The sequence below is a fragment of the Schistocerca serialis genome, chromosome 8 (genome assembly GCF_023864345.2).
Source record: "Schistocerca serialis cubense isolate TAMUIC-IGC-003099 chromosome 8, iqSchSeri2.2, whole genome shotgun sequence".
Taxonomy (NCBI): Eukaryota; Metazoa; Arthropoda; class Insecta; order Orthoptera; family Acrididae; genus Schistocerca; species Schistocerca serialis.
In genome coordinates this window covers 497,385,838-497,413,196 of record NC_064645.1, presented here as the reverse complement: position 1 = coordinate 497,413,196, position 27,359 = coordinate 497,385,838, and the positions used below count along the sequence as shown (strand labels likewise).

General features: G+C 44.4%; 1 protein-coding gene across 7 annotated transcripts in view; it reads left to right on the top strand.

Moving 5' to 3' along the window:
* Positions 1–350: 350 nt before the first annotated feature.
* The window catches only part of LOC126416736 (dystrobrevin beta), a 604,481-nt gene continuing 577,472 nt past the window's right edge, over positions 351–27,359 (top strand). For all 7 annotated transcript variants that reach the window (XM_050084562.1, XM_050084568.1, XM_050084566.1 and 4 more), the window contains exon 1: positions 351–456. The gene's annotated coding sequence lies outside the window, so the exon portion shown is untranslated. The remainder of the gene's footprint in view (positions 457–27,359) is intronic.

The window sequence follows — 27,359 nt, the reverse complement described above, 5'->3', positions numbered from 1 at the left end:
TAAATTAGCCAACAGATTACGACTGACTTCGAAGAATATTTCTGTACACGTCATTAACAATTTAAATTGAGCGCATTTTAGCGTTGTCAACGAATAAAGCAAATACATGAGAAATCTCAAGAAAATAGTAATACTGACTGATGGTGTTTTTAGCTTTGGTATCATTATATACTAGCAGTAACTTGTCTGCTAATAGTCAAACTGAAGCTTTCTTCCAACTCGCCTGCATACCATCGCGTTGGATAGTTGGTGCATTTCCGTATGCGGTTCAAATATGGCGGGACGACGCCACCTTTACCCCTATGCTCTGCTGCTGCACTCTACGGGCAGCTAGCTTAACTAACTTTGAAGTGCATCACAGTTTGTTTATCGACTTGTGGTTTCAGGAGCGCTGAAATGTTTGCCGCGAGAAATGTTAATTCACGTCTTGTGCTACACTGAAGATCTAGAAAATACGTAAGTTTGTTGCGTCCTGTGAAATTCATTTCTATAGTTCTCGGGTTAAAAACGTCTACTTTGCTGTGTAAGTTGTGAAGCTGTGGAAGCTCAGATAGCGGCATTTGACAGCTACATTTTGCACTATGAAATTTAATTATTTAGGATCCTGAAACAACGGTTAAAGTCATGACAGTTTAGCAAATTAATAGTATAACTACGCTGTCAGGTAAGAAGTTGTGTTTTGTCTATATCTGTTACTGATAAAGCAGCACGGCGGCAGGTGGTATAAATTCGAAACTGTGTTCTGTAAAAATTGCTGCATTTGCTGAAAGTTTTGCTGTTGTGGCGGATGGAGTAAATACAGCTAGTTAAAATTGATAAAGTGTATTGTATTGTACCGATAATGTTGCCCGAATGCTTCTGCGTGTAGTTTGAATGACACCACATGTGGTACCTGTAATCGCGCGGGGATTTAACGTTAAAAGATGTATTCCTCTTGCAATATTTTTTGTTTATTTGTAACAATCACAGTTCCATGCTTACATGTGTTTGAGAATTCCGTTTAAGGACTTCGTCAGGTATTACGGACTGCTTAAATTTGTAATTAGTATAGTGAAACGTGTAAGAAGCAAGTAGGTAGACTGGCAAAGGGTGAGACGTATTTCACGTATACCGAAAAGACTGCGGTTGTTTGCTTCGTTGAGGAACTCTGCTCATAAAAGCCCCAGCACTAATATATGACTCATTTTTTGTACTGTGTATTGAGAGTTATTCTGTTTCACGTGATTTTACCATTCGGTGAGACTGTAATCGCCGGCCTTTTCGTACATCTGTGCACATACGTGACACGCGAATAGAGTAAGAGAAACACAGCTTATTTACGTATCTTTGTTTTAATCCCCAGTCTTGTTTTAATATACTTTAAGACTTAGCCGTACGTAAAACGAAACAACCGTAGGCTTGTAAACTTGGTCTCTCATTTTAAGTCATTTGTAATTTGGTACGACTTGGCAATAGTTTACAGCGAATTCGGTGAAGCAATGCGCTCAACTGTACACATATCAGACAACTGTCATTGTTTGCATTTTTTATGCTCCTTTAAACATTAAGCCATACTTGAAGCTGATAGTTTTAGCTTTTTCCATTTTGTGTTGTAGTTGCACAGTTGCATAAAGTTTTAGCATAATAAGGAAATCTTCTGTTGTCACTGAATGATAAGCCAGAATAATTTAAGTACAACCAAAGTACCGCCCTAATAGGGGCACACCCCCTCTTTTCTCCGTGTCAGCGTAGTTTAGTTTCAATCCAGATGATTACGCATTTGACGCTGTCTTTCTTATTTTTAACTTGTAAGTTACTACGTAAACAATGTGATATTTTTTGCGTTTCAACGTTTCTGTCCTCTTTTTTAACGAGACTTCCCCCAATTTTATTTTCTATATATTCTGCTGAAGTACCTTGTGTCGTCTTGAATTTTAGCGAAGGTCTTAACAAATTGCAAAAGTTTCCGCATTTTACAATATCGGCTGCTCCGCGGTGCATACGTTTCATTTATCTTTCAGATTCACGTGTGGTACCGTACGCTTCTCATTCATTACTATGGATACACGTCTGTAACTATACAGCGGCATCAAAAATCGCCGTGCAGTGTATGGAACGTGAATGTGAAGTAAATACGCAAAAAAAAAAAAAAAAAAAAAAAAAAAAAACCCGTGACCATGGTGTTTAACATTTCTATTGCCGTTCATCTTTGCGTTATGAGACTTTCACAGAACTTTCAGCCTTGTACTAAAACAGTTTTTCCTTTTTTGTCTTCTGATAAGAGACGGTGCTTTTGGTAACCCAGAAGTCGTACTGTCAACACAACGCATACATGTCTTACCAATTGACATAAATCTACATAATGGAGTTTTAAATATCCGAAACGCTTAGCTAACGGCACGTTCCAATAAAAGATGTAGTTGTTGACATTATCGCACTACCTTACAGGCTATGGATTTAATTATGCAATCATTCCTGGCCTTAACAAAACAAGGAGATGCGAAAAAGACTAAGTTTTGCGGTTATAATATTTATGTCGTCTTAGAGGTGATAAAAATGCATTAATAGTAGGGCGAAGGTCTGCACGTTTTTTGGCACATCAAATACAATGTTCTATTTGTTCGTGGTGCTGCTGCTTGATAGTGACATCGAAACCCATTGGCAGAGAATGAATTTGAATAAAATTAACAGCTGTAACTGGAAAATGATTATTTTTGAAATATTGTAGGCAAACCAAATTTAAAATTTTAAACACTATTAGTGTTCGCTTCCTAATTCCCAGATTCTATCGTACTAACAAGCCCTTTTGTATTTTATCGAGCGCGAAGATGGTGCAGTCGCAAATAAGTGGACGTAGGTAAACTTCGTCTCTAGTTTTCACATACCGTTAAGATAGTACTTAACCCACAAAATACGGAAACTTGACAAGCACACGTGATCAAGTTTTTGTGTTCAAGCGTACAAAAGTTCCTTTCGCCTAAACACAACACAAGAGCGCATGAACAGTGATCAGTTTGTTCCTCAGTCGAGCTTTGTCGACGGAGGAAACTAGCGCTTGCATTAGCTGGCATTTGCCCTTTTGATGCGGAAAGCAAAGGAAAAATGTGTAAATGTTCTTTAATGATATTAGAACAAATAAGCCCTCGGTCACAAATATTAAGTCAAAATTGACCAGGTTTCGACGCTACTATGAGCGTCGAAACCGGGTCAATTTTAACTTAATATTTGTGACCGAGGGCTTATTTGTTCTAATATAATTGACACGGTCACTGAACCTTAGCAGCTATGTTCAAAGTTCTTTAATGAAATGCAGAGCTTATTTCTGTATTACCTTACTCTGCTAGTTGAAGATGTATGTGATTGGCATAATTGTCTTAAAATGAAAGCAGAAACGTTTTGCGACTTTCTTTCCTTCGAGTCTGCTTTTAATTAAAAGCTGGATATCACAGTGATAGAAGTAATAATACCGCACGAAAGAATGACAACAACATTGCAATTTCTCGTTTTAGAAAACCACTAACGCGTTACTGAATTCGTAATATAACGTCTTGTACTATGTATACCGCGCTTTTAGGATCAAAATTATGAGACTGCTAGAGGATCCTAAACTGAGTTTGTCGAGATAAGGAACATAAGGTCGCAATTGAATGTTAAGCTTTTTATTGACATAACGAACGTACACCCTACATTAATAATTTCTTAGCAACTTTTCAGTGAAGACCTTCACTCAGTACAGGGTGTCTACGAGGTAACTATTTTCTTGAAAAAGATTTATTTCAGTCGTCGTACGTTTTCTGTGCACTACAGACGTCTTTTACATTGTTTTCCGTTTACTACACTTCACTGATTCAACATGTCGTCGTTGATGTCTGTGCACACTTCCCATCTGTAAACGGTTTCACGAAATACATTTCATAGGTGTTGCGGTGTGATTAGAGACACATCATCACGGACTGTATCCGACAGCTCATCAATGTTAGCCACTTTCCTTGTGTGGACTTTTAACAAATCCTCTTACAAAAATGTCTAAGGGGGTAAAGTCCGGGGACCTTGCTGCTCATGATCTGCGGCCGCCTCGTCCTATCCACCGGTAGGTATGGGGTACCATCATATTGGTAAACAAGTGTCTAAGATACCGTCTTGTTCCAATTGTGGCTTCAGAAATTCCGTCAGCATATCTAAGTAATAGGCATCATTAATCTCTTTCTCAGAGAAAGAGAATGGACTATAGATATCTGCCCGCGTAATTCTCATCGACACATTCGTCTTTGGACTCCCCAGATACACCCAATGAACTCAGTTGGAGGTGTGGGGCTCCAAATGCGACAGTTACGCTGGTTGACATGTCCACTTGGAAGGTTGCTTCATCACTAAACAACCCGTGTGGCATTGAACCACGAGTCTCCACACACTCCAACAAATCTATGCATATCGCCGTGCGTTCCGCTGAGTCCTCGTCATGGAATTGGTGTAACACTTGCAAATGTTGTGCACGCTTCTTCAGTGTGAATTTCAGCACTTACAACACTGTTGATTTCGAAATTTGCAACTGACTTGAAAGATATCATACAGTTTTAGGATTCCCTTCAATTGACTCTCGTATGGCGTCAATGTTAGCGTTACTCGTGGTAGGCCGACCTGGTCGAGACTCGTCAGCAACAGTACCTGTTTGTTGATACTTATTCAACAGTTTCCATGCGGTTTTACTCGTTGGTGTAACCTTCGAAAAAACTGTCTTCGCAGCTCGTCGTACGGAACACTCTGTAGACGCCATGTGACAATGGCAGTACCTTCAGGAATCGTCAACACTGCTCAGTGATCAACCTGTAACAAGTCATTCGCAACTTACCGCAAACATGAAATGGTTATTCTATGGACACTCGGTGTATGCATTAAAACGTAATCCTTTGACAGAACTGGACGCACGATACAAGACTATGTGCTCCATTTTTTCGCCGGCGCTTCACTCTGGAACCGCGCGACCGCTACGGTCGCAGGTTCGAATCCTGCCTCGGGCATGGATGTGTGTGATGTCCTTAGGCTAGTTAGGTTTAAGTAGTTCTAAGTTCTTGGGGACTGATGACCTCAGATGTTAAGTCCCATAGTGCTCAGAACCATTTGAACCATTTTCCATTTGTTTCGCTTGCTGTTTGATAGGTGTGTAATTTGTCTTCCAGTGTTACTGTTCAAGTGTGTTCACAATCCACGGAAAAGTTAACGGGTGCTTATTGGTGAATCTTTCTCACGCGATCGAACGCAAAAACCTCAAATTCTATTTCACGGACATTTCTTTATCGAGAACAATTGCAAGTCTGTTTCTTGTGCATTTCAGCCGCATGTCGCGAAACTTTCCTCTGTACTTGCGTTCGAGTTTCCGGATGCCACATACTGCTGCTCCATACATTACGTATATGTCTGCAAGTACCTGTTAATGAGCTATGCTCTTATCTTCGGCTACCAATCTGTTTGCAACGGTAAACGTCATCGTGAACACATCGCAGGCGATTGCGTATTGTTACAAGTTTAGCGCCGCCAGTTTCGATGCAGTAACTAGTGTTCGTTACGAAACATAAGCAGTTTGCAAGCACGTGCCTTCCACGCATCCAGGACCTCGTACGGTCTGCATATTCATTGCTGACCGTTGTTTGTTCATCCGGAAATACTTGCTTTAGGCTCCTCAGCCGCACCAAACAAAAACGTGTGAGGTCTTCCACATGAATAGAAAAAAAATTCGTCAGTTGCGGTTACAGGTTAAATAATACAAATTGAAAGATTGTAGATTCAACTAAATATGTAGGGATTGCAATCACAAGCAACTCCAACTGTAACCCCACCACATACAAAATGTTATGGCGAAAGCAAACCAGTGACTGCGTTTTTTTGGCAGAATATCTACGTACATAATCTGCAAGCCACCATACATTGCATGGAGAAGGGGAACCTTGTACCACTGCCAGTCATTCCCTTTCCTGCTCCAACCCCAAATAGAGTTAGGGAAAAACGACTGTCTATATGCCTCCACACGAGCCCTAATTTCTCTTACCTTGTCTTCGCGGTCTTTACGCGAAATGTACAGTGGCTGCGGTCAGCTGCAAATGCCGGTCCACTGAATTTTCTAAATAGTGTTTTGCGAAAAGAACGTCTCCAGCGATTCCTGTTTGAATTGACGAAGCATCTCCGTAATACTCGTGTTGATCGAATCTGCCGGTAACAAATGTATCAGCATGTCCCTAAATTGCTTCAATGTCTTTCTGTAATGCGACCTGTTAGTGATCACAAACACTCTAGTACCTAAGAATGGGTCACAGTACAGTTCTATACGCGGTCTCCTTTTATATCTGCGCTAAACTTTCCTAAAATTCTCCCAATAAAAACGAAGTCAACCATTCGCCTTCACCAGTACCGACCGTAAAGCGTCATCAGCAAATAACCGCGAATTGCTGCTAACATTATCCACCAGATCATGTATGTATTATAGACCACAAGAGCGGTCATGTCACACTTCCCTAGGGCACACTTTGAAGATGCAACAAATCTACTGGAGACATTACCTACACTACGCTTTTCGGCCCTTTTCTGGGATCATCACTAGATAGGGATGACGGAGGTAATGTAAACAGCTGAAAGGGCGGAGAGTACCACTGGTACGACAACGCGAGTGGGGTGGCAATCATTAAAGCAGCAACGTATTTCGTTCCAGAGAAAAGTTTTCACGACGTTTCTGACTAGCTTTATCCTACGAATGTCATATTTTGTTGACTCCCGGCTACATGGGAGATATGGTCATCGCAATAAATCAAGAGAAATTAGAACTCGCACGGAAGGTTTTTCACATTTCCCCACATACTGTTCGAGAGAAGTATGTTCGCGAAATAATCCGAAAGTGGTTCTCTGAACTCTTTGCCAAACAGTTTTGTTAATTGGAGGGTATGTAGATTTATAGTTTTGACGTTACACGTTTTTATCATTCTGTATGTGTGTGAAGCATACCCACATTTATGAATCCTTACAGTTTTTCTTTCCCGTTCCCGTACTTGTTGCCCCAGGGGCTCAGCATTCATTTGCTGAGTACGGGCTTGGCGACCCCGGGGTCCTGAGCTGGGGACTGGTCGGCGCCGCCAGTCTCCTGTCACCGTAACCCCCGGACATGCTTCAGCGACCACCGTATGGCGCGGCGGTGGAATGTTGTGTGCTGCAGGGAATGGTAATCTTGGCTTGACCGCCTGGATTGCGAGGAAGGCCGACCTCTATAAAAACCCCTCAATCTTCCGGTGTGCTCCGCGCCTATGAGATGCATGGCTGTTGAGGTGGAACAGTCGCAAGCGGGCAACCTCTGGGGCACCTGCCGCACCCCTGTTGTATCAGGCTTACTCAGGCACGCGGGGCTCTGTCTGAGCGGACCCTCAGTTCCCTAGCTGCTCGTGGGACCGCAATGGACCCTTCGACCTCTACATTTCCCCCTACCAGTGGCTTGGGTGGGCCACTGGTAGGAAAACACACCCCATCGAAGAAGCGACTTCGTGCTGCGAGTCCTCCAGCGCCTAGTGTTGTTCGAGATTTATCAGACTGTTGTAACAGAGCACATGCTGATAATCAGAATGTGTTTTTGATTATTAAACGGAAGGAGGGTAGCTTTGAGAGGGTTTCTCCCTTTTACATTCACAAGGGTCTTGAAGGAATTGCAGGAACACTCAAATCTGTGAAGCGACTGCGCAATGGGACTCTGTTAGTTGAGACATCTAGTTCCCGTCAAGTCGCTTCTCTTCGGAAAGCAACCTGTCTCGGTTAGTACGCTATCGAGACCGAGCTCCACTCCACTCTGAACTACAGTAAGGGTGTTGTGACATGTAGGGACTTGGATATCCCCACAGACGAGTTAAAATCTGAATGGGCTGATGAAGGTATTGTTGACGTGCAGCGTATTATGAAACGAGTCGATGGGGACCTAGTCAAATCCGACTCATTTATTCTCACGTTCAGTTGCCCACGACTCCCAGAGCATGTTAAAGGGGGGTTCTTACGTTTGCCAGTAAGGCCATATTTCCCCAACCCAATGCGCTGTTTCAAATGTCAGCGCTTTGGGCATACTACGTTGGGGTGCAATGGGATAGCCACTTGTGGTAAATGTGGTCAGCCTGCCCATGAAGGAGCCGATTGTTCATCGCCTGTGAAGTGCGTGAATTGCTCTGGGAGTCACCCTGTCTGGAGCCGGGTCTGCCCCATCTATCTCGACGAACGGAAGATACAGGAGATTAAAACATCTAAGGGCATCCCCTATGGTGAGGCCAAGAAGCTCTTTAAGGCTATGCAACCTCCTGTGTTTACTACATCTTTCGCTTCCACTCTGAAAAAACCGGTACAACTGGCCACTGTTGCTACGCAAACGGAGGTTGCTAGTGTTAGCACTAATACCTGCGTTTGCCAGTGCACTTGTGCTGCTGCAGTTGTTTTGCAACCTGCGGCTCTCCCCGCAACGTCGGACAAGGCTGTGGTTGTTGACATTGGGGTACTTCCTCCCTCTCCCCATATGGGGCCTTCTGCCCAGGCGAGTAATGCTCCACCTGTTGACAAGGCTCTGCATTCTAAGCCCCCCCAAGACAAAGACGCCGAAGCTGAAGGTTTTGCCACCTGAGGAGACTAGTCAGGGTCGGTCCGATGACGAGGCCATCGTACTATCTGACATCTCCCGTGGGTCGTCATCGGGGCTGATGGACATTGACGTCGACCGGGGGCGATCTTCTCGCCCCAGGAATAAATCTCTGGCCAGTACGGGCTCTCCTCCAAAGCCCAGAGGCAGGGTGAGAGTTCAGCCCCCCCTGATCACTGGCTCCCATATTACAGTGGAACCTGAATGGGTTCAGGACGCATGTGGACGAATTACAACTCCTTGTACGAGACTGCCCTTTGTGCTTATGTCTCCAAGAGACACATTTTCGGCCCACTGATGCTCCTTCTTTACGGGGCTATACCGTATATCGGAAAGATGATCTGATGGGGGAAAGGGCAAAGGGTGGTGTTGCGGTTTTTGTCCGTGACATGCACCCCTCATCTGAGCTCCGTCTCGTTACAGACTTGCAAGCAGTTGCAGTTGACCTTCTTGTGGGTCGGAGGCTCACAGTCTGTTCACTTTACTTACCGCCTCAGGATGCGATAGACTCTGAGGCTCTCGCAGACCTTATTAGCCAACTCCCCCGCCCATTTCTTCTTCTGGGGGACTTCAGTTCTCATAATGTCTTATGGGGCTCTTCAACTACTTGCCCCAGGGGTCGCATTCTGGAAAGCCTCATGATGTCTGAAGAACTGTGCATCCTCAACTCTGGTGCTCCCACTCATTTCTGTACTGCTTCTGGGTCGTCATCAGCTATTGACCTTTCCTTTTGCTCTCCAGCACTCGCGGATTCTGCTCTGTGGGAGGTTGCTGCTGATCTCCATTCTAGTGACCACTTCCCCCTTTGGATTCGCCTCCTGGATGAGGCTATGGCACCTCTGCCGAGCTGACTGGACACTTTTCAGCCAACTGGCTGTTTTGGAACACCGTGCCAGCGTCCACGAATGGGTAGACCATGTTACAGCCGTGATCTCCCATGCTGCTGAATTGTCAATCCCACGGTCATCCGGTCATCCCAAGAGGCGTCTTGTCCCTTGGTGGACCACTGAGTGCCGCTCAGCCATCCGAGCCCGCCGTGCAGCTCTGCGCCGCTTCAAGTGCCGTCCCTCAGCTGACAATCTTGCGGCCTTTCGGGTGGCAAGAGCCAAAGCGCGGCGCGTGATTAAAGAGAGCAAACGACGGTCATGGCAATCGTTCTTGAACTCCATCTCCCGCTCCACTAATTCTACGAAAGTATGGGAAGCCATCAGGAGGATTTCCGGGGTACGCAGCCAACTACCTGTCACGGCATTGCTGCATCAGGGAAGTCTTCTCACGGCGCCGAGAGACATTGCCCAGACACTGGCCGTGCATTTTGCCGCATCTACCGCCACTATTACCTGTGATCCAGATTTCTGCCGCTACCGCACTGCCATCGAGAGGGGTCCCTTGGACTTCCGGTCTCCAAATTCTGAGCCCTACAACTGCCCCTTCACAATGTGGGAACTGGATTCGGCGCTGTCTGTGGCTCATGATACTGCACCTGGTCATGATCAAATCCGGTACAGCATGCTGCAGCACTTGTTACTGCCTGCCAAGGAAGTTCTCCTGAATTGTTTTAATATGATATGGTTATCCGGCACGTACCCTGACTCGTGGCGGGAGGCGATTTTGATTCCCCTCCTCAAACCGGGGAAGGACCGAACGCATCCCAGTAGTTATCGGAGTATTGCTTTGACGAGCTGTGTCGGGAAGACGTTGGAACGCATGGTCAACCGTCGCCTGGTTTGGCTGCTCGAGACCAGGCAGCTCCTTAGCCCCTCTCATTGTGGCTTTCGGAGATGTCGTTCAGCTATAGACAACTTGACCCTGCTTGAGGCGGCCATCCAGCAGGCCTTCCTGCGTAACCAGCATTGTCGAGGTGTATTCTTTGACATCCATAAGGCGTATGACTACTTGGCGCCGCCATATCCTCAATCAACTCCATGAGTGGGGCTTTCGTGGCCGTCTCCCCATCTTCATTCGGTCCTTTCTTTCCCACCGCCTCTTTCGATATAGGGTTGGTAATGTGCTATCTGATTTGTATGTGCAGGGGTATGGTGTTCCTCAAGGAAGCGTTTCAAGTGTCACCCTCTTTGCCGTCGCCATTAACAGTATCACGTCCACTATCCGGAGTCCTGCCCAATGCTCCTTGTTTGTGGACGATTTTGCTGTTTTCTGTTCTTCCTCCAGTCTTGTCACTGCTAGTCGGCAGTTGCAGCTTACGATACAGCGATTAGAGGCATGGACTGCGAAGACGGGTTTTACCTTTTCTGCAGACAAATGTGTGTGTTCATTTTAGTCGTTCTCGACGTCTTTTTACCTCCCCTGAATTGCGTCTGAGGGACACCATTCTTCCTTTTAGCGACACTGTGCGGTTCCTGGGCCTCACTTTTGATTCCAAGTTGTCGTGGTTGCCTCACCTTAAAGACGTCAAGGTGCGGGCCCTGAAGGCACTGAATATTTTGAAGTGTCTGAGCCATCGGTCCTGGGGATCAGATCGGGCGCGTCTGCTGCAGTTTTATAGGGCTTTCGTCCGATCGCGTCTTGACTATGGTTGCACCGTGTATGGGTCAGCAAGGCCTTCGTATCTGAAGATTCTTGACGCAGTACACCATGAGGGTATCAGGCTGGCCACTGGTGCCTTCCGTACCAGTCCCATCCCCAGCCTGTGTGCTGAGGCAGGGGAACCGCCGCTCACCATCCGGCGGAAACTCCTCATGGTGCGACGAGTGTGTCAATTCCTTGCCTGTCCTACCTCCCCTGCGTACCCTACCGTTGCCCGACCGCCTATGGAATGTCTCTTTTTCCAGTCGTCCCAGAGCAACGCGACCATTTGGGATTCGTGCTAAGCATTTGCTTGAGTTTCTTGGTGTGGAGCGTGTGGCCCCCCAACGACAAGGTTTTACTCGCCTGCCTCCCTGGTTGCTCCAGAGGCCCAGCGTCCTTTTAGACTTGTCGGAGTACCGGAGGAGCTGCACTCCTGCGTTTGTTTTTACCTCCTTATTTTATGATATTTTAAACCAGCATCCCGACCATGTACCAGTATTTACGGATGGCTCTAAACGGGGGGAATCTGTTGGTTGTGCTGTTGTTTTCCCTGATCGAGTCGGCTTCCTGCGGCGTTTACCATCTTTGATGCCGAATTGTTTGCGATCCTGCGGGCATTGGAGCAGATGTGATGTGTTCCCAGTCGTTCTGACTCCCTGAGTGCCCTTCAAACCATGCAACACTTGTACCCAGCGGATACGGTCGTCCAGAACATCCATGATGCCCTACTCCACCTGCAACGGCAGGGGACGTAGGTTTCTTTCTGCTGGGTGCCGGGGCACGTGGGTATTAGGGGAAGCGAACTGGCGGATGTGGCTGCCAAAGATGCATGTTCCCTCTCACGTTGTTGCATGTGCAGTCCCCCTCCATGCTGTTACCTCCCTCCTGCGTTTTCGCGTTCTGCGTCAGTGGGAAGAGGAGTGGCTGGCAGTCGGTGAAAATAAGCTGCGTCTGGTCAAGGCCACCACGCGGCCATGGCGTACGTCCTACCAGTCATGCAGGCGGGACGAGGTTCTCCTCACTCGCCTCCGCATCTGGCACAGTCCCTTAACGCATGGTTTTTTACTCCGGCGGGAGGACCCCCCAATCTGCAGTGCTTGTGGCGTCCAGATTACTGTCCGCCACATTTTACTTGACTGTCTTTTATTCTCTGACCAGAGGGCGGTGGTTTCTTTGCCACAGGATTTGCCTTCTATTTTACAAGATGACGCAACGACTTTAGTTAAGGTCTTACGGTTTTGTGTCTTGTCCAATTTGTTGCCTCGGATTTTAGGGAGTGGGTTTTAATGTGCTGCTGGGTGACTGGCTCACCCAGGATTTAGGTAAGAGGTCAGCCAGTCACGATTACCTCCTTGTTTCCCTTCGGTTTCTGTTCTCTTTTCCTTGTTTCCCTTCCTTTTTAGTGTGTTCCTTCTCCTCTTGTTTTGCCTCTGTATGTGAGGATTTGGGACTGCGTCAGGTCTGTGTCTTTTAGCTGTTCCCCTTGTTCGCTGTTCGTCTTAGTCCCTTCACTGCATGTGTTCCTGTTTTTATGCGTTTGGGCGCTGATGACCACGCTGTTTAGCGCCCGTAAACCTCAAACACACACACCGTACTTGTTCTTCAAGGAATTTATCATTTTTACGACATCTTTCCCTCTGGTAGGGTTAGTTGCTGCCTGTTATAATTTTAGATTTAACGCGCCAGAATAGATGCCGGGTTCGCAGGCTCGAATAAACTCTTCTAGCAATCATCTAATTACTTGCTTCAGCTCTCTAGACAGGGTGTCCCTACAAGGTCCGCCTCAGGAATGAAGAATACATGTACAAGCCCGAGAGTTGATACACACTTTCAAGTATGTGTATTTTGTTATTTTTATACAAGCTTGCATAATCGAATATTTATCAAGCCTCAAACAGCGTGTGCACATTTGAACATTGGCCCGCAAACCTGCTTGCAGCCGTGCGGGATTAGCCGAGCGGTCTCGCCGCTGCAGTCATGGACTGTGCGGCTGGTCCCGGCGGAGGTTCGTATCCTCCCTCGGATATGGTTGTGTGTGTTTGTACTTAGGATGATTTAGGTTAAGTAGTGTGTAAGCTTAGAGACTGATGACCTTAGCAGTCAGGTCCCGTAAGATTTCCCACACATTCGAATTTGAACCTGCTTGCACCAAATACCTGCTAAGCCTATAGGTACAGGGGGTGGACAAAAATACGGAAACTTCACAAAAACTACACAGCACTATGCCTAATGCGGTGTGGGAAGACGTTGGCATTCAGAACACTTCCAGTCGTCTGGGGATGGAGAAATACAGGTCTTTTACGGTTTTCGGGGGAACCTCTTGCCACTCGCAGCAAAATAGTGGCAAGTTCTGTTAACGAAAATGGAGGTGGATGGCGACACGCACCCCTCTCTCCAAAGTAGACCACAAAGGCGCAATGATGATGAAATCTGGTGACTGTAGTGGACAGGAAAGAAGCGAGAATTCATCCTTGAGGTCACAAAGCCACTCCTGGGCGATGTGAGCTTCTCAGAACACCATTGGGGAGCAAACACTGTACAGTGGGATAGACCTGATTGGCCAAAATGGTCACGTAATCTTAGGCAGTAATGCGAGCTTGGCAAGTAACTATGGGGCCCATGGAACATCACGATATGTCAACCCAAACCATCACAGAACACCGCCACGCTTCGCTCTTGGGGCGTAAATTCGACCAGAAGTTGGAAACCGTGTAAAATAAGACTTATCCGATCAAATGAGTATCTTCCATTGCTCAATAGTCTAGGTTTAATGGCTTCGACATCACGTTTTCCTGTTACGGGCATTTGCTTCATTGATGAGTGGTTTTGGAATCCTCTCTCGCCTTGCAATTATCTGCTTCTGGAGTTCCCGACGTGTTTTTGATGCTGAAAGGGTTCTTGCAGCTGTTGTCATAATTTTCGTCACAGTCCTCTTCAGTGTCCTTCCGTCACGATCATTCAACATACACTTTCGTCTGCGTTGTGACTTAGATGATGATCTTCTGCTTTCCCTGTATGCGTTATAAACCTTTGATACGGTGCCTCTTGAATCAACACACACTTCGGCTGTCTTGGTTACGAAGCACCCACCATACGAGAAGCAACAATTTGGCCACGTTCGAATTCACCTCTTGTAGCTCGTTGCACAGGTGACGTTCGTCGTCAAATGCAGAAGCGTAACCTGCAGGCTTGGCTGGCATCTGTGTTCAAGCATGCATTTCTCTCTGTTTTTCTGCATTTTTCTTCAACCCTTGTCCTTCCGTAGCCCCTGCAATATTCAAGGCAGTAATTATGTGGTACAGCTCAATGCTTTGGTGCAAGTCTTTTAAGTGGACACCACTTCGGCGACTGGCTTGTCCCTGAGCCAACGGCACTCGGTGTTTCCAGGCCGTCAGGCATACAAATATAGGGTGGCGCAGTTAAAAGTCGCCCGCCTCCCCTTTGAATGCCAATGCAATACTTAATTCGACTTCTGAAATAAACACTACAACAGTGGACGGTTTTATGCAATATTCGATTGTTAGCATTCTTTTGTCAGCATTTCACTTTATTTCGTTTCTCTTTGCTCTGTGCAAAATGAATTTCTCGATAGAAGAAACAATTCAAATTGTGGAAGCATATGTGAAAAAGTTTCGATTAAGGAAACTCGCAAAATTTTCGGGGTCAAGTATCCGGGTAGAGAACTATCAGCAAAGAGAGCAATACAGAGTCTGTATAAAAATTGGCGCACCTACGATCTGTTCAAAAACAACAAAGAATTCCTTCAGTTCGCACCTAAAAAGTTATTCCATACATTCGCTGAAGAATTATTCATAGCCCAAACAAGTCTATACGTAAACTTATCCAACAGGCGCGTATGAATAGGAACAGTTACCAGTGCGTGTTGAAAAGTCTCCATTTCAAGCCATATCGTGTGACAGTTGTGCAGCGATTTCGGAAGGATGGCCACCAGAAACGTGTAGTTTACTGCACGTGGCTTTTGAATAACATCAACGATGGTCTGTTAGACCCTTTCCATTACATCATGAGTGATGAAGCATGGTTTCATCTTTCCGATCATCTGAATTCACAGAACACGAGGTACTGGGCAACGGAGAACACTAACAGTGTGTCAGAAACCACCCTACGATCAGGCACTTGGTGCGGCGTTACAGGAAGGACCTATATTTTTTTACATCACCCTCAACAGGGTCGCAGGTAAGGAAATTTTTGATATATATTGTGCTCAACTATGAAAGCCGGTAGTGCTTCTTCCAGCATATTGGGGCAATATGTCTGGGATGAGTCCATGATGTCTTCACTAAGGAACGAACTGTCAGCGAACATGTCTCCGGATCTAACATCATGTGGTTTCTTTCCTGTGGAGACACTTGAAGAGCAAGGTCAATGAAACAAATCCACACACGATATAGGAACTCGACACAAACAATATGTCTACTCATGTATGCAGACGACATGACATTAACCTCAGTTTCTGAGGATGATCTGTAGAAAACCTTCAACCAGTTATTGTATTGGGCACGAAAAAACGACCAAACCTCGAATGAAGACAGTCTCCATGACTTTCAGAAGAGGAAGACGACCTGACACTTTCTACGTTGGAGAGACACTGCTAAAGTCAGTCACCAGTTTTACGTACCTAGGAGTTACCGTTCAGTCACAGGAACGGTATTCACACGCCACATAAACTACAGAGCCAGCGCCGCAACGAGAGCCATAAATGATACCAAGTCGATAGGCAAACTCTCCCTGAAAACAGCCCTACGACTGTTTGAACTCAGAGTTGAACCTGTTGCAATTTACGGACTGGAAAACATAGAGATTCGTCTGAAGAAGACATGTCTCGAAAAAATAGAGAAGCTAAGGCTACTTACTTAAAAAGGGTACTGAACAAAAGAGGAATCAAAACACCCCCAAAGAAAGAGAAACAACATCAAACAAAGGAATAAGACAGTGTATGGGAACATCTAAATGAGAAGATGTAAAAGAAGTAATAAAAACAATGAACAAGAAAGCAGCAGAACTCGATAATACATATAATGAACATATAAAAGATGCGAAAGAGGCTCTCCAACACGTGTGGATCAAACTATTCAACAAATGCCTGGAACTTGGAAGAATTCCGACCCAATGGAGACACTCGATGATAAAAATTCCCTACAAAGGTAGAGGAGACCCAATGGACACAAATAAGTACAGAGGCATAGCCTGGAAAATACTCAGTTCAAGATGTTCTCAAAGATAATTACACAAAAAATCAAAGCCTGTGTAGACAGTCACCACCTAGAACGACAAATGGGCTTCAGATCTGGAAGATCAACACTTACGGCAGTCAGGCTTCTTCTGAACAACATCGATGAAGCGCTACAAAAGAAACAAATGTTCTACACAGTGTTCATAGACTTTACCAAAGTCTTTGACCTACTGGAAAGAGATCTCATAGTCCTAAAACTGGAAAACTCAGTGGGAGAAGATAGCGTATGGGCAAGAATAATAAAGTCAATCCTCGAATACAACTTAATTACAATATCAGACAACCTCTCTTTTTCGAACCCCATTCTGCAGTCGAACGGAGTCTTACAGGGTGACCCAATGAGCCCTTTGCTGTACATTCTTGCCACTGAAGTACTCCGAATTGGAGAAAACGAAGATGTGTATGTATATGCATACGCTGACGACATAGCCGTAGGTTCAACAGATATACAGAAGCTGCAGAGAATCATTGAGAAAATAGACAGATGGTGCAGTGAACACAAACTACACATAAACATAACAAAGACAGAAACGGTAATTTTCAGATAAGGAGGCAAAACACCCAAGAATGCAGAAATCAGCATCAGAGGACAAAAAAATAAAAATCTCATCAAACTTTAAATACCTAGGAGTGACATTGCAACCAACAGCCAAATGCTTCACAAAACATACAACAGAACGCGCAGCCCAAGCAATAATAGCAATACAGGACATCAAAAACATCAGCCTACTCAGTCTGGAAACAGCCATGAAATTATTCAACACAAAAATCTTGCCAATCCAGGCCTATGGGATGGAGGTTATATGGGACCACCTGACAGAAAAAAATCTAGAAACACTACAAAACGTAAAATCGACCTATCTAAAAAGAGCACTAGGTCTCTCAAAGACAACAAGATCTAAACTAGTGTACCTGCTAGCGAGAGAGACATTCCTAATTGAAGACATCAAACTTCGATATGATGCCACACACCAGGGATTCTAGAAATCAACTGAAGATCATGGAGGATAAACGAGAAAAAGTATGGCCAGAGTTCTATGGCACCGAAGCAATGACGAACCGCTCATGGACAGCACCAAACTTCGAACTGCGACATATCGTAACTAGATTATCTATTCACGGCTTTCATCATCTAATTTGCAAAAAACAAAACTTATCATGACCCAACCACAACGTGTGTGTGTGTGTGTGTGTGTGTGTGTGTGTGTGTGTGTGTGTGTGTGTGTGTGACACGGAGCCTGTGAACGATATCACATAGAACTGTGCAGTAAGAGTGAAATCTATAAATGAATATGCAAAAAGGTAAAATATAAATGCAAAATTTTAAGCAAAGTAACTGTATATGGCTATTTGGCTGCAATTTTATTAAATAATATTAAAAAGGGTGCTATGTCTCTCCAGTTACACACACTCGCAGCTTGTGTATGAATTGGCCACAGAGCCCTTCTTCATAGAAGAGCTGCGACTGAAGTACTTACTACCAGTGACGACAGCCTACCAATATTTATTGACGGAACTACATGAGAAGAACCGCAAGATATGGAAGGATTTCTATGTTACAGACGACATGACAAACCGTGAATGGACGCAGGGAGGATACGAACTGCGCCACGAAGTGATAAGACTCTCCGTGCTGCATGGATTTCACCACCAACTGTGCAACACCCAGAGTTTTCACGAGCCCAGCACGAGCTGTGTATGTGCGAGGTGCTGTGGTGACCAGTGTGTGACACATCATGTGTTGATCTGTAGGATGAGAACAGAATCGCTGGTGAAATTCTGTAGTGACTAAGAATAATAATAATAATGAATAGAGATTAATTCCTGAAATTCACGCACTAAATGGCCAGTTTGGCTGCAGTAGATCTATTACAATATAGGAACTGGAAGACAACGTAAGCCGAGAAGTTGCCGCCATCGATATTCGAACAGTACGCTGGGCGTATCTGAATATGCTTAGAAGTGCTCAGCTGTGTGCTGATGTTCCAGGGTGTCATTTTCAGCATCTAGTATAAATGTATTTTTCATTGTAAACAAATGGTAAGGTCATTTCAGCTCTTCCTGCCTGTAATTTAATTGCATTTCCTGTATGCTTATTCTGTGCAACCCGGGCCGGACGTTGCTTAACTTCTGTGAATGGGAGAGCGCCAATGTATGCAATGTGGCAAGTCGAGGCAGAGGTATTTATTGTGACTGCCTCCTCTTTCCTGTACTCTTATCCGCTATATGTTCGTAAGATCTTTCGCTTCGGATTTGTTGATTACGTTTGGAAACTTTATCTCAAGTTGTTGTGTCTGTACACAGATATTTGTTGCTCTTCTAGCGGACTGCACGAGAAACATCCAGTGAAAGCAGTCGGTCATAGCGTTCGCGTTTTAAAGGAAGCCTTGTTTGTTCTCACTGTACTGATGTTTGAAAGTTTTGCTCCACGTGAATGTTCTGTGTACTTCCCGCAGCATGGAACGTGATAAGTTAGCATGTTTTTTGAACAAGTCAGCATATTGTCTGCAGTTCCAGAAACCACCGACTGGAAGGTTGTAATCACTAGTAAAGAAATAAAATCATCATTTGCGGAGTTTTCTTATGTACTCCTTTTGCGTACAGTTTGTGCTACGAATAAGTCGCTGCAAAGAGAGGAAAACAAATATACATTTTACGCCATGTGATTATATAATGATATAACCTAGTTGTATGACGCTGCATTACTTTCAAAACACTTAGTCCGCGCCCTTGAAATACATGAAATACAGTAAGGTGTCAGACTAGAGCCATTGGGTATAGGTTGGTACTGCGATCGAATTGTTTGACTCAGTCACCCATTTATACTGCAAGAACACTTATAGTTCACTCTCCTTGAGGTCTTATACGAGGGTAATCCCAAAACTAAGGTGTCCTATTTTTTTTAATAAGCTTACATCAGTTTACAGCTTGAACATTTAGCTATTTTTCGACATAATCACCTTTTCTGTCGATGTATTTTTGTAGACGCTGTGGCAGTTTTTGTATGCCCATGTCGTACCAGCTCGCCGCCATGCTGTTCAGAAAGTTATGAACCTCTTTTTTCACCTCGTCAATTATGTCGAAAAATAGCTAAATGTTCAAGCTGTAAACTGATATAAACCATTGTAGAAATAAACAGGTCTATGTACTTACAAAAAATAGACCTTACTTTTGGGATTACCCTCGTACTATTAGTTTTCAATAACCCGTCCTTGAAAACGTGACACACGATGTTCCTTGCAGTAACTACGAAATTTTATTCGCAAATCACGAAGCCTTACTGCTTGAGCTGTACTATTTACTAGCGACACATGAAAATTTGTATTGGATCGGGACTCGAACCCGGATTCCTGGTTATCGCTAGCAGTCGCCTCAACCACTTCGGCTATCAGTGCACACTTCCTGGGTCGACCCAAGCCTCCATATGCCACACTTGTCCACGTCATCTAATGCTCACAAACACGTTATTGTGATTCTCGCAATAGTGAGGGACATTGTGATCTTTGTTTTAAGATGGGGCGTGTCTGGCATAGGGAAGTTTGGGACTGTCGGGGAGGCTTCCATGGATAAGTGAATTGGTTAAGGCCATAGCTCGCGATAAGCGGCAAGTCGGGGGGTTAGAATTCTGGTCTTGCACAAATTTTCATGTGTCATTAATGAGTAGTGCATCTGAAGTCAGTTTGGATTGGCAATTTGCTAATAAAATTTTGTAATATTTAAGGAGCAGCTGTGGATCGTTAGCAGTGTCAGACACGCATGTGTGTCAAAAGGTATAATGTGTAATACAATGTACAACAAAATAATAAGTTTCTTGCAATGTTGAACCGCTGTCGTGGACGGCCAGTCATATCCAAACAAGTTTCCAGAAAGTTGTAATGTTCTCAGGCTTTGCATATTTTTCTGTCTTGTTGCCGGCCGGTGTGGCCGAGCGGTTCTAGGCGCTTCAGTCTGGAACCGCGCGACCGCTACGGTCGCAGGTTCGAATCCTGCCTTGGGCATGAATGTGTGTGATGTCCTTAGGTTAGTTAGGTTAGGTTTAAGTAGTTCTAAGTTCTAGGGGACCGATGACCTCAGATGCTAAGTCTCACAGTGCTCAGAACCCTTTTCTGTCTTGTTGATAACCGCAAAGTTGTCTACGAAGGTATTGAGTGAAGGTACTTTTCAAACGAAACTTTTTTTTTCTCTTTCCTCGAGAATACTCAAGTTTCACAAGAGTGCTGTACACAATGGGGGCTAAACCTGATCTAGCTCTAGTTCTGCAATTTACAAAAGGTGAAGATCAAGATTGCCAGTAGTGCAGTTTCAACGTATGGCGGATTTTAATATATTTGCTCATATTGCGGAAAAGTTTCATTGCATATAGAAGCAATTTTTGTACACTGGTGTGCAAAGCTTAAGGACGAAAGTAACTTTCGCATGATGTGTCACTGCCGAGTAACATACCTCGAGGGAATGCAGAAAGGCTACATTACACAGAGGTGAAAAAAGTCGTGGGATTCCTCCTAATATCGTGTTGGAACGCCACCTTTTGTCCGGAATAGTGCAGCAACTAGACGTGCCATGGGCTTGACAAGTCTTTGGAAGCCCCCTGCAGAAATACTGCTCTTTAGCCGTACGTAATTACGAAAGTGTTACAGTCCAGGATTTTGTGGTGGAACTGACATCTCGATTATGTCCCATAAATGGTCGATGGAGTTCATGTCGGGCGATGTTGGTGGCACATCATTCTCTCGAATTGTCCCCAGTGTTCTTCAAACCAGTCGCCAACAATTGTTGGGTCTGGTGACGTGGTGCATTGTCATATTTAAAAATTCTATCGTTTTTTGGGAACAGGAATGGCTGCAAGTAGTCTCCAGATAGCCTAACGTAACCATTTCAAGTCATTGATCGGTTCAGTTGGACGAGAGGATCCAGTCCTTTCCATGGAAACACAGCCCACATCATTACGGAGCTGAATAGTATCAGCTTGTGCAGGGCCTTCCTGATGACTGGCCCATGGTATTGTGGGGTTGCGCCACCCTCTAACTCCACCATCAGCTCTTACCAACTGAAGTCGGGATTGATCTGACTAGGCCACGGTTTTCCAGTCCTCTAGAATCCAACCAATATGGTCACGAGCCCGGAGAGTTAACGCAGGCGATGTTGTGCTGTTCAAAGGCACTCGCGCCGGTCGTCCGCTACCGTAGTCAGTTAACACCAAATTTCGCCGCTCTGTCCCACCTGATATGTTTGACGTACGTCCTACATTGATTTCAGCGGTTATTTTACCCAGTGTTGCTTGTCTGTTAGCACTGACAACGCAAAGCAGATGGCATTGCTCTCGGTCGTTAAGTGAAGGCCGGCCCCTGCGATGTCCTAGGTGAGAGTTAATGCCTGAAATGTGCTATTCTCGGCGCGCTGTTGACACTGTGGTTCTCGGAATATTGAATTCCCTAACGATTTCGCGTCCAAAGTCTGTTAATTCCCCTCGCGCGGCCGTAATTTCGGTGGAAACCTTTTCACGTGAATACAAAAGGCGGGACACGGTTGGGTAATCACCACGGCCTACAGTGCATGCTGTGGAATGAGCTCCCATGCTGGCCAGAATGTGATGGGTTCTCATGGTAGGGCGTTCTATTCCTCCTCCATCGCGGTTGACAACTGCTGGAAGGTCTAAAAACGTAGGCTTCCGCGGCCGGTGCCATAGTGATTAAAATTCTTCTGGGTATTATGCCGCGTCATTGCTAAAAGCTAACAATAATAAACTAAAACCGACGTTTCGGCCGAATTGCAACGACAGAGGAAGGCCGTTGCAATTCGGCCGAAACGTCGGTTTTAGTTTATTATTGTTGTTAGTTTATAGCAATGACGCGGCATAATACCCAGAAGAATTTATCGCTATGCAGGAAGGTCGTTGGCGCATGTGGGGAAGAGCTCTATTTCGTCTCCCTAACGCATCCCACACATGCGCTATAGGATTTAAACATGGGGAACGTGCAGGTGATTCCATTCGATGAATATCTTCTCCTTCCAAGAGCTTCTCCAACTGCACAGTTCGGTGCGTTCGCACGTTATCATCCATAACAATGAAGTCGGTGCTGGATGGATACCTGAAGTCACACATGGGGGAAATACTGTGTCACAATAGCGTTGGCCGATGGGTGTTCCGTGTTCAAAGATTTGGAGGTCAGTAAGCCCATGTAGTATTACCCCTCTACACATCGAATCAACTGGACCACCAAAACGTTCATGTTCGACGATGTTGTTAAGTGCATTACGTGCTCCTACCTCTCGCCATACCAGGGTACATCCAGAATCTTTGCTCATACTGAATCTGCTGGCATCTGAGAAGAGAATGTGACACCTCTCTTTGTTGGTTCAGCCCCTATGCTCTCTGCTATGCCTCCGACGTACAGGCAGGGACAGATTTTGGGGTGTGGTGGGGCGGGGTGCAGGGGCACGTTTCTCCACCCCCCCCCCCATCCTACCCCCCTCCCTCACCCCCTCACTCCGACAGTTAGGGAGAGAGAGAGAAAATGAAAAGAAATGATCTATTGCATTTATTGGCCAGGATATCACCTTCGGGGTTCGGCCGCCATATTGCCAGTCTTTTTAGTCGATGCCACTTCGGCGACTTGCGTGTCAGTGTTGATGACAATGAACACACAACACACAGTCCCCTGCCGGGAATCGAACCCGGGCTCCCTTGCGTGGTAGGCAGTAACGCTACCGCTGCGCACGGAGGCGGACACACACACACACACACACACACACACACACACAGAGAGAGAGAGAGAGAGAGAGAGAGAGAGAGAGAGAGAGAGAGAGAGAGAGATGAGTGTGAGTGTCTCGGCATACAATTTTTACTTACGGGCAGCATGTAATTGTGAGTGTTTAAAAATTGCAGAAAGACTGGAATTAACGGAACGTAACTATGACTTCTTATGCCTTTATTTCATTGCTTCTTGTTTTTTTGCGAGAATTTTCGATGAGAGGGCAATAAACATGACTTCGTTTTGTCTTTCCGTGATTGCATAGTAGATGAACTTGCTATTGTGTAGGTATTACTCGGTATGCAAGTAAAGTTAAATCTTTTACTTTGTGAAACATTTGTAAATTTTTAGGGTTCTCTCCTCACACATTCGGATATTTCCGGTAAATATGTGATCTCTCTGAATTCTTTTCCTAGATAGAAAGAAATAGTACTGCCACCAGTTACTATAAATAGCTTTATTTAAAGCTACACGTTTCGATTTTGCATCGACGTCAGGCTTCTTACAGTCAGTACATTTGTTGTTCTATACTCCTTGACATTTTGCCGAAGTCTTCTTGCTGGTAAATAGTACCTTGTGTCCGTTTGGTGTTATTTTTGCATCAGGAAACATCGTATTTCAGTCATGGTGTATCACTTCTTGTTGAAAGGCATAGTGAGTAATCCATAGTCACCTTTTCACGGCTAAACAACTGAATCTAATTTAATGAAGTTTGTTGTGGATTTGTTGTTGTGGTCTTCAGTCCTGAGGCTGGTTTGATGCAGCTTCTTCATCTCCCAGTACCTACTGCAGCCTACATTTTTCTGAATCTGCTTAGTGTATTCATCTCTTGGTCTCCCTCTACGATTTTTACCCTCCACGCTGCCCTCCAATACTAAATTGGTGATCCCTTGATGCCCCAGAACATGTCCTACCAACCGATCTCTTCTTCTGGTCAAGTTGTGCCACAAACTTCTCTTCTCCCCAATCCTATTCAATACTTCCTCATTAGTTATGTGATCTACCCATCTAATCTTCAGCATTCTTCTGTAGCACCACATTTCGAAAGCTTCTATTCTCTTCTTGTCCAAACTATTTATTGTCCACGTTTCACTTCCATACATGGCTACACTCCATACAAATATTTTCAGAAACGACTTCCTGACGTTTAAATCTATACTCGATGTTAACAAATTTTTCTTCTTCAGAAACGCTTTCCTTGCCATTGCCAGTCTACATTTTATATCCTCTCTACTTCGACCATCATCAGTTATTTTGCTCCCCAAATAGCAAAACTCCTTTACTACTTCAAGTGTCTCATTTCCTAATCTAATTCCCTCAGCATCACCCGACTTAGACTACATTCCATTATCCTTGTTTTGCTTTTGTTGATGTTCATCTTATACCCTCCTTTCAAGACACTGTCCATTCCGTTCAACTGCTCTTCCAAGTCCTTTGCTGTCTCTGGCAGAATTACAATGTCATCGCCGAACCTCAAAGTTTTTATTTCTTCTCCATGGATTTTAATACCTACTCCGAACTTTTCTTTTGTTTCCTTTATTGCTTGCTCAGTATACAGATAGAACACCACCGGGGATAGGCTACAACCCTGTCTCACTCCCTTGCCAACCACTGCTTCCCTTTCATACCCCTCGACTCTTATAACTGCCATCTGCCTTCTGTACAAATTATAAATAGCCTTTCGCTCCCGGTATTTTACCCCTGCCACCTTCAGAATTTGAAAGAGAACATTCCAGTCAACATTGTCAAAAAGCTTTCTCTAAGTCTACAAATGCTAGGAACGTAGGTTTGCCTTTCCTTAATCTTTCTTCTAAGATAAGTCGTAGGGTCTGTAGTGCCTCACGTGTTCCAACATTTCTACGGAATCAAAACTGATCTTCACCGAGGTCGGCTTCTATCAGTATCCATTCGTCAGTAAAGAATTCGCTTTAGTATTTTGCAGCTGTGACTTATTAAACTGATCGTTCGGTAATTTTCACATCTGTCAACACCAGCTTTCTTTGGGACTGGAATTGTGGATATAGGCTACGTAAAAAGTAAAATTAGTAGGCAGAGGTGACGGTAGCCGATAGTAATGAATCAAGGCAGCAGAAAATTTGTCGGCAATTGACTCCTTTTGCAATAGGTTGCGCAGGCGATAACAGCGATCTCAAAAAGATCTACAACAAAGTCCGCTAGAGCATATGTTTATCTTGTACGGTTCACTCTCACCGCTTTTGTCTTCTGGTGATCGTGGGTGAAACATAAGAGAGAAACATATGTTCTCGCTGATTTCTGTAGATATATTTGATATTTATATTTTCATACGACATGAAAATAAGTACCACACTGATCAGGTAGCGCATTGCTTGTATGGCTAGTATAGGAAAATTGCCGGTGGCGGATCATGCAAGGTGTGCATTATTTTTGGACGGCGTGAGCCGCGCATAAATGATGTGAAACTCGGAAAGTTAGTGGCAAAACCGGAAATTATATAAGAAAGCCGTAGAAATTCTCACACCACGAGAATACCAAAACCACCAATTTAATATGATAGTGTCTCACAACTTTCTGATTATGATGGAGGGAAGCCTACGGATATTTTTGTCCAAATGAGATCCCACGAGAGCAGGTTATAGAAGAGAATCATAAAAGATGTATGCGCATTATAAAAATAATTGTGTTATGAGGAACGTAAAACACTGCATTAAGAGGACACAGGGATGACGGTGATTCGGAATGGGAAAGTTCTCCTGGAGAAAGCAATTTCAGAGCTTTGTTGAAGTTCCGAATAGCTGCTGGAGATGAGATACTATTCGACAACGTGAAAACGTGTGCTAAAAATGCTTTCTAATTCCTGCATTAGCAAATCGACGCAAAATCAGTTAACTGAGAGCTGTGGCCAATTGATAAGACAAAGCAGTAGCCAAAATTAAAAAAGTAAATATTTTTGTATAATAGCTGATGATACTACATATATTTCTCTTAGTGAGTAATTGTCCATTTGTATTCGCTATTTCGATGTGGATACCAATGAAATAAAGATTATTTCATCAAGTTTGTCCTGATTGTGGATCTTACAGGTGAAAACATAATTCACAATAGAGTGCAGGAATAGGAACACCTGAACCTAGACGTTTCACTATGTCGGGGACAAGCATACCATGGAGAGGCCAGTAAGAATGGTAAAATAAAGTGTGTCCAAGTGTGCAGATCCAATATTCAACCTGTAGCGTTTTATGCTCATTGTGTAAGCCACCGACTTAACTGAGCCAACAGTATTGATTGCAGTGTACCTAGCCTAAGAAATGCTGTGGAAGTTATTTCAGCAACTTTTCTGTGTGTCAGATGGAAGGATGCAGTCTTCAAAGAAGAAAGTCAAATTCATCTCCCCATGGAAAAACAAAATATAGTAAAAAAAATGCGAGAGCCAAGATGGATGGAAAGACATGAGGTGATTTTGACATATGTAGACTACTTCCCATGTCTCCCTCTTATTCCTCAAAAAAATGGCTGATAAACGAGACGAACGTGCTACATCTGCATTTTCTGTGCTCCAAGCTATAATCTCGTCGCAATTCATAGTGAGGTTTGTCATCCTCGCTGACGTTTTGGGAGTAACTTTTCGTTTATCTCAGTCGTTACAGGGGACCGAAACTGATATTTTCAGCAATAAAGCTTGTCAACACATCCATAAAAACCTCCAAAAGGAACGCGAAATTGATGTAGATGCATTAAAATAATTTTCAATTGGGCTGAAAGTCTATCAGATGAGACTGACACAGAAATCACAGTCCTTAGGCCAGCAACTGTCAAACCAGCAGGCCCAATTTTCAGACACAGTCTGCAGAAGAGCATAACCGCTTGTCAGTGTTTATACCATCTCTCATTTATTTGTTAAATGAAATGTCATTAAGGTTCCCTAAAACTCAGCTACGAAGAATCTGACAGCTACAAAAATTGCTGTCGCAGAACTGTAGTGATAAACATATGGAGCTCGTTTTGTAGAGTCGTCTTGAGGCATACAAAGACGATCTCCCTTGTTTTGTAGCTTTGAAGGGATAGCTACAAAATTGGCAACAAATGGACAAAAATATGCTGAAGTCTCCAGTGGAGGCACATAAAAGAGCAACAGTGCTGCCAAATATTATTCTTGTCAGTTGTGCACATTTTCTGTACCAGACTGCACTGGAGAGAGATCTTTATCAAACTTTTGTAG